This window comes from Pituophis catenifer, unplaced genomic scaffold (assembly GCF_029215685.1).
Source record: "Pituophis catenifer annectens isolate HBS135680 unplaced genomic scaffold, rPitCat1.0.hap2 SCAF_3, whole genome shotgun sequence".
Taxonomy (NCBI): domain Eukaryota; kingdom Metazoa; phylum Chordata; class Lepidosauria; order Squamata; family Colubridae; genus Pituophis; species Pituophis catenifer.
Window position 1 is genome coordinate 51,666,202 of NW_027256883.1, and position 13,375 is coordinate 51,679,576.

At 43.6% G+C, this 13,375-nt stretch overlaps 1 protein-coding gene and 1 pseudogene across 11 annotated transcripts in view; both read right to left on the minus strand.

Moving 5' to 3' along the window:
• The window catches only part of EPB41L3 (erythrocyte membrane protein band 4.1 like 3), a 188,713-nt gene that overhangs the window by 64,153 nt on the left and 111,185 nt on the right, over positions 1–13,375 (minus strand). The gene's annotated exons all lie outside the window — the stretch shown is intronic.
• LOC139314969 (craniofacial development protein 2-like) lies at positions 1,506–13,010 on the minus strand (annotated as a pseudogene).

The following is a 13,375-nucleotide window of genomic DNA, read 5'->3' on the forward strand; positions in this document are numbered from 1 at the left end:
CCAGGGCATGAGTTGGCCCTCTGTCAAAATGATCTCCTAGGCCTATGGAACCAGGAGTTCACCTTGGGGATGAAGGAGGGATCCATCCTGAGGACCACCCTGTTCTGATGAAATAGGCATAAGTCCTTTCTGACTGAAAGAGCTGCCAGCTCCGATATGTGCCTGGCTGAGGTAATAGCCACAAGGAACATGACCTTAAAGATCAAGAAACACAAGCTCAGTCTGTAGCAGCTCAAAGGGCACGGATGTTAGGGCCTTAGAATCTTAGAAAAGTCCCAAGTGGGGTACCTGTGAATCACAGGCGGGTTCAGGTTTGCTGCCCTCTTGATAAATCTCCGAAGAACTGGGTGGTGAGCCAGAGATTCCTGTTCCCCACACACCAATACCGTTGAAAGGGCTGCCACTTGCCTGCGGATGGTTTTGGCGATAGGCCCTTGTCTAGTTCTTCCTGGAGAAAGTCCAGGACTTGTGGTACTGACGCTGAAGTGGAAATAATGCCTCCTTTAAGGCACCAGCTAGTAAAAGCTGTCCAAGTAGAATTGTAAATTCTGTTTGTAGATGTCCTTTTGAGGCCTGACTTGTCTGTATTACCCTGGAGGACTAATTGTCCTTCCTCAGGAGGCTCCTCTCAAATGCCGGTCAGTTGGAGCCACTGCGGCTCCGGATAGGTCAAGACGCCCTGGCTGAGGGAGATTCTCTCCTGAGGAATCCTCCAAGGCCGAGAAATCAAAAGGCCTACTAGGTCTGCGAACCACGGGTGTCTGGGCCAGTAAGGAGCAAGGAGCAGGATCTCTGCCCTGTCTGTCAATATCTTCCGAATGACCCCTGGAATGAGGGGAAGAGGGGGGAAGGCATACAGCAGTCCCTGGGCCATGGGCTGTGGAGAGCATTGGTCCATTCCGCTCCTGGTGTTGCAAACCTGGTGAAATATTGTGGTAATTGAGCGTTTATCGGGGAGGTGAACAGGTCCACAACTGGCTGACTGAACCTCTCGGACAGCTCTCTGAAGAGGTCAGGATGTAATCTCCATTCGGAATGGTCTATTGTGGACCTGCTAAGGCAGTCTGCCTGCACATTCGCTACTCCTGCGATGTGCTCTGCTCTGAGGGAGAGAAGGTGTTTCTCCACCCAAATCCCCAACTGTTCTGCTTCTGTCATGAGGGCCCGGGAGTGGGTGCCCCCATGACAGTTGATGTGAGCTTTGGTAAGTCGCATTGTCAGTGAGAAGCAGAACGTGTTGTCCCTGGATTATATGCCTGAACTGTCAAAGGGCCAAATGTGCCGCCCAAAACTCCAGCCAATTTATGTTGTTCCTAAGGTCTCCCTAGGTCCAACGCTCCTGAGCCATGTGAGATGAGTACCCCAGCCAGAGACTGGCATCCGATATAATCATGATGCGGCTGGGTTCCTTGAAGGCACATCCCTTGTCTAGGGCTGTGGATGTCCACCATCGGAGGGACTGCAATACCACCAGGTCAACTCAAACCCTGGTGTGGGAGCTGCTGCTACAGACCCACTGGTATGGGAACAAAAAACAGTGAAGGGTCCTGGCGTGCAGTCTTGAGCAGGGAACTATTGAGATGCACAAGCCCATTTTTTTCCAGTAGCCGAGATAAGAGGGCTATGGAGACTCTTATATCCGATGTACCACGGCTACTAAGCTGTCCCTGCGGTCCTGTGACAGGAACACCTGGCCCAATCTGGTGTCGATCACCGCTCCTAGATGTAAGAGTCGTGTGGTGGGAACCAGATGGCTTTTTTGGAAATTGACGAAGCCGTAATCTTGTAAGGCTTTGATCGTTATTTGTAAATCCTCTGTCACCCTCTTGGGAGACGATGCCTAGGTAAGTTTGTCGTCCACTAACATTGCAGACATATAGGTATTGACCGGAGGTATGCCGCCAGCGCCGCCACGACCTTGGTGAAGGATCAGGGCATCAATGCCAGGCCAAAGGGTAATCTGTACTAAAAACATAGAAATTGGCAATTTGCTGGAAGAATTGGCACATGGAGGTAAGTCTCTATCATCAGTGGAGGCCAGGAAGTCGCCCTCTCGAATCCCCTCCAGGATGGATTGGAGGGAGTTCATTTTGAACCTCTTGTAGACCAGATATAGGTTCAATTTTTTTAGAGCCAAAATTGCTCTCCACCCCTGAATTCTTTGGAACAACAAACAGAATGGAGTAAAACCCGTCCTGTTTGGCTCTCTGGGATCGCCTTGATGGCTTGAATATACAACAGGTGTTGGATGGCGGTCTCCATGAGTCTTTCTTTTCGCTGTTCTTCGGGACAGGGCAACAAATAAAGTGATTTGGGGGTGTGGAGAGCAAGTCCTGACTGAGGCCTAGCCTCACTATATTGAGGACCCAATTGTCCATTATCATTTCCCACTGGGTTGCTATCGGCCGCTGATGGGATTGGTTGGGCAGTCATCGTGGTCTACAAAAGGAGCGACATCCTGCTCCCCGAAAGGGCCGTTTGATCTGGAGATGTTGTCTGGGCTGGTTGCGAAACCCCACCCTGTCTGGCTGGCAATCAGACCTCTGAGGGAAGAACCTTTGGTGCTGGGAAATTTCCGATTCGGGTGCCCGAAAGGAAGGCCAGCAGTAGTAAGGCATGGGATGCCGATCTGCCCGCTTAAACGATGATGGAAGAATCTTCTGTTTGTCCTTATTTGCAATAAGGACGGGCTCCAAGGCTTCTCCAAATAGTGTGCCACCTGTATAGGGGGCAGAGGCTAGCCTCCATTTGGACTTGGCGTCAGCCTGCTAATGACAGAGCCAAAGCATCCTCCTTGATGTTACAAATGAGGAAAGGGCTCTGGAGGCATATTTTTCAGCATTCAAAGTGGCATCCGCTGAGAATTGAGTAGCAGCTATTAACTTATTGAGGTCCTGGTGGAGCCTGGCCTTCAGCGGTGGAACCCTCTGCTATATCTGGTGAAGCCAGATCAATGAGGACCGATTAAAAAACAAGGCCGCCTTGATCGCCCAGGCTGCAGATTGATGTGCTTTGTGCAATGTTCATTCAACTTTTTTATCCTCGGCTTTTAATCCTTCAGCTATGTGGTCTTGACACAAAGGAGGAAGACACTAGGGACACCAGAGGGCCATCTACCTTGGATAACTGGAGCGCTTCAGGCAGTTCGGAAGCCAAGTTATAAAAGCATCTATCATTTCCGGTTGGAGTCCGAAAGGAACCAGGCTGTGCCCACTGCTTTTGAACCACACCTATAAAAAGTTGTGATGCAGGTATGTCCTCCTGTTCCATGGCTGGCTCAGAGAAAAGATGTTCGCTGGGACCCTTAAGGCCCACGGGTCTTGGGTGGGATCTATTCCCATTCCCAATGTCACCCTTGCCTTATACAAGATTGACATAAAGATGCAGGAGGGAAGAGACTGGTGAAAGATGGAACATCGGGTGTTAAACCCTCATCCTCGGATAAATCTGCATCTCTTTGCCCCTCTTGTAGTAGTGAGTCTTCACTATCTAAGGAGGGGTTGGGGGATCGGCTGCCATGCCAATGGGACCGGTCCCGTTGTCTGGTGGTCCTGTGGGAAACTGGTGGAGGGCTCAGTGGCCAGGGCTGTTGGGGCACTGATCTGCTGCAATCCCTGTGAAATAGCCTATGCCAGTGTTTCCCAAACTTGGGAACTTCAAGATGTATGGACTTCAACTCCCAAAATCCCACAGCCAGCCATGCTGGATGGAGAATTCTGGGAGTTGAAGTCCACACTTCTTAAAGTTCCCAAGTTTGGGAAACACTGACCTATGCTATCAATGATTTTATATCTTCAGGCAAATCAGATGTTAAATTCTTGCCTTGGTGCAAACCAGGTGCAGTAGGTGTTAAGATGGCTTCTGGAGCAGACCTTCTGTACTGGAGCCTGGCTGCCACTGTTGTTGCCGGGCAGAAAAATGGATTTACTTCAGTTTCATTACAGGCTTGGGGAGATAAGTGAAAAGATTGCTCACTTGCTCCCTCTGGTGACCAGGCTTGTGGTATTACATCCCCTGAGTGAGGCAACTGTTCACTCTGAGAAACTTGCAGCCTCTGTCAGAGGGAAAGCTGTTTGTTGTTCTGAAAGTTCCTTATCAGCTCTGAGAAACTGTTTCTCTAAGGCTTTTTGTGTCCTGTTGGCATTCTTCTCAGAAGCTTTGGAGTGCTTCTCGATACTGGGAGCCTTAGATTTGGATTTTGCCTTCCTGCCTACTGAAGCTTCCAATGTAGATTGAGACTTCTCAGTAAACTGAGCCTTATATCTCTTCTCAGCAACTGTCTGCCATTTGTTTGTCAAATAAACAAGGCTGCTGCTGCTGCTGGCTCCTTCCTGCCTGCTACACAGGTGTGCCTAGCCGAGACTAGGCAGTGACTCTGAGCCTTTCTAGGCTAGCAGGGGCTTGAGGCTACTATGTTTAGCAGAGTGGTTACTGCCGCGGCTTGATGCGCCTCAATGTGTATGCCTAGCCAAGACTACGCAGGGATTCCGTGCCTCTCCTGAGGCTATCAATAAGCAGGTGGAGGCGGTGGTGGCCATATCGGAAGACCGGGGAGCCAGTGCACCTGCCCAGACACTCCCAGGCAGCGCTAACGCAGTGGCGTTCGATTAATCAGCCATAGCTGTCTTAATAGCTTACGATCGTCGTCTTCCCAGATGGGCTGGAGCAGCCAGATGACTGGATGGCCATCCGGTGATCCCGCCGAGCCAAGGGAGAGTGCATGCAGCAATCTGGAACTGCCAAACGCTCGGATGACAGGCAAGCGGCTCAAGAAGCTAAATGATGCATGTGCCGGAGAGCCATGGCTCTTTTTGCAATCCTGCAACTCAGAACCGCAATGCCAAGAACCTGCTGTGTGAGTCCGAGAATTCCAGTTGACACGTCTCTTCAGGGCTGAGACCAAGCCGAAACTGGGCCAGAGAGGGTGACGATGAGGGCGTGGCCACAAAGTTGACCAATTGCTTTCTGAGCAGAACAGATGAGTCAACCCATTATGGAATCCCAGAAGCTTTCAGGAGAACTACACTTCTAATAGTAATTGCATTACAATCAGAAGTCAGGTATTTGTAAAGTTGTAGATCTTGGCAAATCGGTTTCTAATATGGTACTCTAATCTTTTTCCTTGGGCATTTTTACATTACTTTTCTGGTCTGAGAGAAGTACCAACCATATTTCAGATTATAAACAGATTTGCAAATTGTTGCAAATATACTGTACAAAGAGGTAGCCATACTACACTTTTACAGCAAAAACCTAAAGCCTGTAACACCTAAGAACTCACATATTCACTATGAGATTACCTTGGATGGATTAGAGTCCATCAACCTGTGGCCCCAACTCTGTGGAACACTCTACCACAAGGGTGGAATCTGTGCCTTTTGGCCTACTGGAAGGGTAGTAAAGCTTTGCTTTGCCCCATAGATTGGGGCCCCAAGGGGAGTGCTAACCACTAAAGGTGGTTGATAAGGTAAGAAGACTTCATCTCTGTTCTGTCCATCTTCTGGTTCTGGATTTTTTTTTCATAGTTTCATATATTTTTAATTTACATAGTTTAAACATTTAAATGACCTTTTAGTTATCTTTTTATGATATATAAGCCACACAGAATTGCCCTATTAGAGAAATGGGTGGCATATAAATGTAATAAATAAACCTGCAAAAGAAATTTACTCTGAATGCATTCAAGTGAGGAGTAGATTGAGGTCAGAGAGAAACCAAATGGAAGAAGTGCAACATGTGAGAATGAAATTCAATCTTAATGCTTACAGTCTACATTTAAATGCTACTTATTTTAAGAAAAAGCCCATTATTGATAATAGCACATAGTTAATTTTCAAGTTCTTAAGGATTTACTTCAGTAACGTATTTTTCATTTTCAGTGATTGCAACTTAAGCATTGATTACATCTTAAGAATCATAACTACACATTTTAAAGGAGGTAATTAAAATTGGTAATATACTGTAGCTAAAACACTACCATAAGTTGTCTGGGAGATTTTCCCACAGGAGCTTGGCAAATACCCAATCGTTCCTTCTGGTTGAAATGCAAAACGATACACATCAGAGTATGGTGGAATAGAAATTGTGTATTTCCTTTTCAAGAAAATTTGCACCTCTTCCTAGTTTTCCATCTAAGTATTAATAAGGCCTAGCTCGTTTTAGCTGGTGGGACTGAAGTCAGCTACTTGCTGCCATCTACTGAAGCACAATGCAAATAAATGAAATTATTCCAGAGGTTGCATAAAACAATGCAAGATACAATATATTTATATTGGAGTCATATTTTGGATGCTAGTGTGCTATCTTAAGTAAAAAGGAAAATCATTTCTGTTATAAACAAATACATATTCGTATTTTTGACCTATTCTATACAAATTTAACATCTGGCATTTGAAAGTGTTTGAAGCACACATGTTATACATTACACTTTACTGCCCACATAAACTGCTTCTTGGAGCCTATGGCAAATATCTGTCATTAATTCACCTTTTCAACTAATTTCCCTTAATCCCAGCAGGGTTTCCTAACCCTATTTTTAAACTTTTCAGCTGGTGCCAGATTGAATCAGAAAGAATAATTTATTTAATATTCTCTTTGTGAGAATCCATAGTTGGATTCTAAAAAACTTTTCAAGTGTCAATGGTTTATTATGATTTCTGTTATAACCAATTAATGTTATACATAAATGTTATCACATTCTGAATCTACAATCATACATTTTGATTTACTTATATTCTGACAGTACAGACTCCCAAGACAGCCTTCTAGAAATATTATCTGTTTCATATGTAAGATTACTCATACAGGCGGAGCTGAAAAACTTCAATGGATAAATTAAACTATTTAAGAGGAGTTCCTGCACACAGAAAATCCCTTCATTTCCAATAGAATATAATAGAATTAGATGGTAGCTATTCAAATTAAGAACACTCAATGAACTGATGAGTATCCAATGTGGCATGATTCATAACTTGAGAAGCATGTAAATGTTTTAATCCTTTCAAGTGAAGGAAGGCTTGGAATTGGTCATACAATGTAGGACAGTGGGCGTTGGAAAGAATTTTAAGCATCTTATGCAATGTGCCGAAAATCAATTAAATCATCCTTGATAGATAGTTCTCTATACAGGAAGATTGTTCCACCGATGTATATCTATCAGCAGTTCCTTATATATTTCTGGTAACAAATTACAAAAACTAATGATAGTTAAATGATGACAGAAAAAGATCTATAATAAGAATTACTACATATCCAAAACAGCCTGTAGTACAGTGGGCTAAAGCACTGTTATTAACATCTGCTGCTTGCAATTACTGCAAGTTCAAATCTCACCAGGCTCAAGGTTGACTCAGCCTTCCATCCTTTCAAAGGTAGGTGAAATGAGGACCCAGATTGTGGGGGCAATAAGCTGACATTGTATAAATATACGAAAGTATGAAGGCTATCGCTTCACGCACTGTAAGCCCCCCTGAGTCTCAGGAGAAGGGCGACATATAAATTAAAGCAAAAATAAAATAAAAATAAAAATGAATGTGGTAGAAACCTCCCAAGTTAAAAAGAATGAGCACACCCACAAAATTACTAAGGCAGAAATAGAAGGCCCAAATAATAATTAGAGACAGATATTGTCTCCTGCTTGAAATTTTTATCTTCACGCATTACGAATAGTCAGAAACAATTATGTCAACAAACTTGTACAAAATATCCTTGAAAAGAGCTCCCACTTATTATTTTCGGAAGGTAAGGCATGTCTATCTTGGAAAGCTAATATGTCTCACAGCATCATAATTCTGAAATGTTCTCTGAAATGACAATCTTCTGACAATCTTATTCTGTATATTTTTGTTCTATTTAGCTTACGGTTATCATTGTTGTTATTATTATTAAATTTATTTGCCACCCATCTAGCAGTTCAAGGCGACTGAGTAGCTTACAGTAAGATAAAATATATAAATATCCAACAATTATAAAAGATTAAAATAACAAAAATTAAAACTGTCTAAAATACGTGAGTCTGTATGCGACAGTTGGGGGTGTCTTCTCTATTAGTGCACCAACCACCTCCAGCCAAGAACTACTACTTTGTGACACCATGCCAGCCAGCCAGATTTTAAGACTTTTCTTGAAGGCTAAGGGAGGCAGACCTTACTTCCTGTAGTAAGATCTAATTGAATAAATTAAATTAAATTAAATTAAATTAAATTAATTAATAAATTAAATTAAATTAAATTAAATTAAATTAAATTAAATTTTAAATTAAATTAAATTAAATTCCAGAGGGTGATGGATGGCCATGGCAGAAAAAGCTCTTACCCTGGATTCCACCAGCTGAAATTCCTTGACCAAAGGGATCCTCAGCATGCCTCCTCTGCTGACACAAGTGGGGCAAGCCTGCCCTGTTGGAGTGAGATGGTTCCTCAAGAAACCTGAACCCATGCCATACAAGGCTTTAAAGCAGGGGTGAAATCTAAATTTTTTGCTACTGGTTCTGTGGGCGTGGCTTAATTAATGGGTGGAGCTTGGGGGTAAGGTGACTGGGTGGGCATGGCCAAGTCAATGTCACTTCTTTGCCCTTTTTTAACCTACAAAACACAACACAACACAACTGGCTCACCCACAATGTAAAAGCAGCTGTGCTAGACTCAAAATGGCCCCGCAACAAGCAGGAACCTCACACAGCCACAAAAAGCCCCAAAAAACAACTTTCACACTTTACACACACACAACACAACTGGCTCACCCACAATGTAAAAGCAGCTGTGCTAGACCCAAAATGGCCCCTGCAACAAGGAACCTCAGAGCCACAAAAAGCCCCAAAAACCAACTTTCACACCTTACACACACAAAATTCCACATACAGCTTTGTGAGATTTTGTGTGTTTGTATAGTTAGAGTGAAACACTACAGAAAGACACTAAATCTCAGAAAGCTGCACAAATATTTTATTTTATTTTAATTTAATTTTTATATTAACAGCTAAATTTAAAACTTCCTAAACTTTAAATGGCTAGGTCTAAAAAAAGAACAACTAAAAAAAACCCCAATTAACTTTTTTTTTTAAAGCTCCCAAAGGAGAAAAAAACTTACCCAATAGAACAGGGGTCTCCAACCTTGGCAACTTTAAGACTTGTGGACTTCAACTCCCAGAATTCCTCAGCCAGCTTTGCTGGGAGTTGAAGTCCACAAGTCTTAAAGTTGCAGATAGAGCTGCTTACCGATGAGCTTGATTGCAGGCAGGGTGATCCAGTTGCTTGCTAATGCATGGATTGCGATCGTCGTGTGATCAGCAGCTAAGGTAAGCAAGCTGGAGGCTGGGGTGGGGGGAGAAAAAAAGAAACTTTTTTTCTTTTACATGTCTCTGGCGATCGAAGCTGAGTTGCCTGATTAGCAGGCAACTCAGCTGGGATGTCAGAGCTTGGCTGGTCAGAGCCATTTAAAAGGAAAAAAAGGCTCTGAAGATCGCGGGGCTCAGCTGGACATGGGGGGCAGGGGCAGGGATTCTTGCTACCGGTTCTCCGAACTGCCCGCCGCCATCGCTACCTACTCGCCCGAGCCGGGAGCATTTCACCCCTGCTTTAAAGGTAATAACGAACACACTAAATTGCACCCAGTGTTGTGGCCCACCAGCAGCCCGTGCAGCTAGTAGCTGATTCCGACAGCGAGGAGGCTGGTGTGGTGCTGCGCCAGCAGCCTGTGCAGCTGGCACTCAAGTCAGACTATGAGGAGGCTGGAGAAGATGTGATGCCAGAGGAGGGGATTCAGCCAGGGCCTTCAGAACCTCCAGAAGCTCCCATAAGTGAAGAGGAAGAAGAGGAGGAGCCTCTTCTTGATGCACGGGTGCGCAGAGCTGCCAAAAGGCAGGAGTGGTTCCTCAGGAGGAGGTCTCCTCGAGAGTAAGGCTTGGGGCTAATTGGCCACTCTCTTAGCCTATTTAAGGAAGGACAACGACTGAAGCAATTTGCAGGGAACAATTTCGTTCACTCTCCTTCACGTCCTGATCTTAGTTCTCTTATCAGCTTCCTGCAAATTGCTTCTGGGCTTTCTGCCAAGCATAGTAAGATTACGATTATTTATTCTTTGGATTCTTGTAGGCTATTAAGAAAGTTACTGAACAGCCTTTATTTGAAAAAGACTGATTTAATTTAGTGAACTAAGGTTTATACAGACTATGTGTGTGCTGCATTCTTTGGGGTCTGTAGCTGGGGCAGAACACCCAGAAGCAAAACAGGATACAGTGCAGCTCATGGAATATGGGCCACTCTAGGGGCTCCAAAGACTGTCCGCGCCATTGCACTCTGCACCAGTTGAAGCTTCCTAATGTTCTTCAAGGGTAGAGCATATTGCTGTAGTCCAGGCATAAGATGGCTGGGATTTGAATGACTGGGCACAAAAAATCCTGATTTAGGAAAGGCCACAACTGGCGAACAATCCAAAGTTGTGCAAAAGCTTTTCTAGCCGTAATTGCTACCTGCTCTTATCCTGGTGTTCCTCATCCATGACCCCACAGTCTCCAAGCTCTGTGAGGAAGCAGCAACAGCATCACTTGGATCAACAAGGGTGGAGATTTGTATGTAACAATCAAACCACTGAAATGTTTAACAATTTTTTAACTTCAAAAATGCAATTTAGCAAGTACCTCCATTACTTCCCCATCTATTTGCCAGGAATTGAGAGGGCCGGATGCCATGATTTTAGTTTTCTTAATGTTGAATTTCAAGCCATTTGCACTCTCCTTCTTTACCCACATCAAGAGGCTCTTTAGTTCCTCTTCACTTTCTGCCATTAGAGTGCATATCTGAGGTTGTTGATATTTCTCCCGGCAATCTTAATTCCAGTTTTTGATTCATCTAGCCCCGCCTTTCTCATGATGTGCTCTGCATATAAGTTAAATAGGCAGGGTGAGAGTATACAGCCTTGCTGGACTCCTTTCCCAATTTTGAACCAATCAGTGGTTCTGTGTCCAGTTCTCACTGTTACTTCTTGAGCCACATATAGGCTTCTCAAAGAGACAAATAAGATGGTCTGATACTCCCATCTCTTTAAGAACTTGCCACAATTTGTTGTGATCCACACAATCAATGGCTTTAGCATAATCAATGAAGCATAAGTAGATGTTTTTCTGGAACTCCCTAGCTTTCTCCATGATCCAGTGTATGTTGGCAATTTGATCTCTAGTTCCTCTGCCTCTTCGAAATCCTGCCTGTACTTCTGGTAGTTCTCGATCCACATACTGCTGGAACCTAGCTTGTAGGATTTTAAGCATAACCTTACTAGCATATGAAATGAGTGCAATGGTACAATAGATTGAACATTCTTTGACATTGCCTTTCTTTAGAATTGGAAGGTAAACCGACCTTTTCCAATCCTGTGGCAACTGTTGAGTTTTCCAAATTTGCTGGCAAATTGAGTGTAGCACTTTTACTGCATCGTCTTTTAAGATTTTGAATAGCTCAGCTGGAATACTGTTTCCTCCACTAACTTTGTTATTGCTCAGATTTCCTAAGGCCCATTTGACTTCACATTCTAGGATGTATGGCTTGAGGTCAGTGACCACCCCATCGTTGTTATTAGTGATGTTAAGCTCGTTCTTGTATAGTTCTTCTATGTAATTTTGCCACCTCTTCTTAATCTCTTCTGCCTCTGTTTGATCCCTGCCATTTTGGTCCTTTATCATGCCCATCTTTGCATGAAACGTTCCCTTCGCATCTCCAATTTTTTTAAAGAGATGTCTGGTCCTCCCTATTTTATTGTTTTTTTCTATTTCTTTGCACTGTTCATTTAAGAAGGCATTCTTATCTCTTCTAGCTATTCTCTGGAATTCTACATTCAACTGGGTGTATCTTTATCTTTCACCCTTGCCTTTTGCTTCCCTTCTTTCCTCAGCTATTTGCAAAGCTTCCTCAGACAACCATTTTGCTTTCTTGCCTTTCTTTTTCTTTGGGATGGTTTTAGTTGCTACCTCTTGTACAATGTTGCGAACCTCCATCCATAGTTCTTCAGGCACTCTGTCTATCAGATCTAATTCCTTAAATCTATTTGTTACCTCTACTGTATATTCATCAGGGATATGATTTAGTTCATACCTGAGTGGCCTAGTGCTTTTCCCTTCTTTCTTCAATTTAAGTCTAAATTTTGCAACAAGAAGCTCATGATCACAGTCACAGCCAGCTCCTGGTCTTGTTTTTACTGACTGTATAGAGCTTCTCCATCTTTGGCTGCAGAGCACATAGTCAATCTGATCTCTGTGTTGGCCATCTGGTGATGTCCATGTGTAGAGTTGTCTCTTGGGTTGTTGGAAAAGAGTGTTTGCTATGACCATTGTATTATCTTGACAGAATTCTATCAGCCTGTGCCCTGCTTCATTTTGAACTCCAAGGCCAAACATGCCTGTTATTCTGATTATCTTTTGACTTCCTACTTTAGCATTCCAATCCCCCATGATGATAAGGACATCATTTTTTGGTGTTAATTCTATAAAGTGCTGTAGGGCTTCATAGAACCGGTCAATTTCATCCTCTTCAGCATCAGTGGTTGGGGCATAGACTTGGATTACTGTGATATTGAATGGTTTGCCTTGGATTTGAACTGAGATCATTCTGTCATTTTGGGGACTGTATCCCAGTATCGCTTTTTCTACTCTTTTATTGATTATGAAGGCTACTCCATTTCTTCTGAGGGATTCTTGCCCGCAGTAGTATACCTGATGGTCATCTGAATTAAATTCACCCATTCCTGTCCATTTTAGTTTGCTGATTCCTAAGATATCGATGTTCAGTTTTGTCATCTCGTTTGACCACGTCCAGCTTGCCTTGATTCATGGATCTTACATTCCAGGTTCCTATGGAGAAAAACTCTTTACAGCATCGGACTTTCCTTTCACTACCAGATGCATCCACAGCTGAGCATCCTTTCGGCTTTGGCCTAGTTGTTTCACTCTTTCTGGTGCTACTAGTACTAGCCCTCTGCTCTTCCCCACCTTCCGACCTGAGGGGCTCATCTTCCGGCGTCATATCTTTTTTCCTTTTGGTACTGTCCATGGGGTTTTCATGGCAAAGATACTGGAGTAGGTTGCCATTTCTTTCTCCAGTGGATCACGTTTTGTCAGAACTGTCTGCTATGACCTGTCCGTCTTGGATATCCCTGCACGGCATAGCTCATAGCTTCATTGAACTACGCAAGCCTCTTCACCACGACAAGGCAGTAATCCATGAAGGGGATGCTCATAATACATGATATGGAAATTTATTTTGTTAAAAGAAATACTTGATTTAGCAGAGCCTACGGCAGAGACCATGTGTAAATTTATCAAAAGAACATTACATTGTGAGTTGGAAGACACATCTGGCAAATATTGCCCAACTTTAGATAATTAATC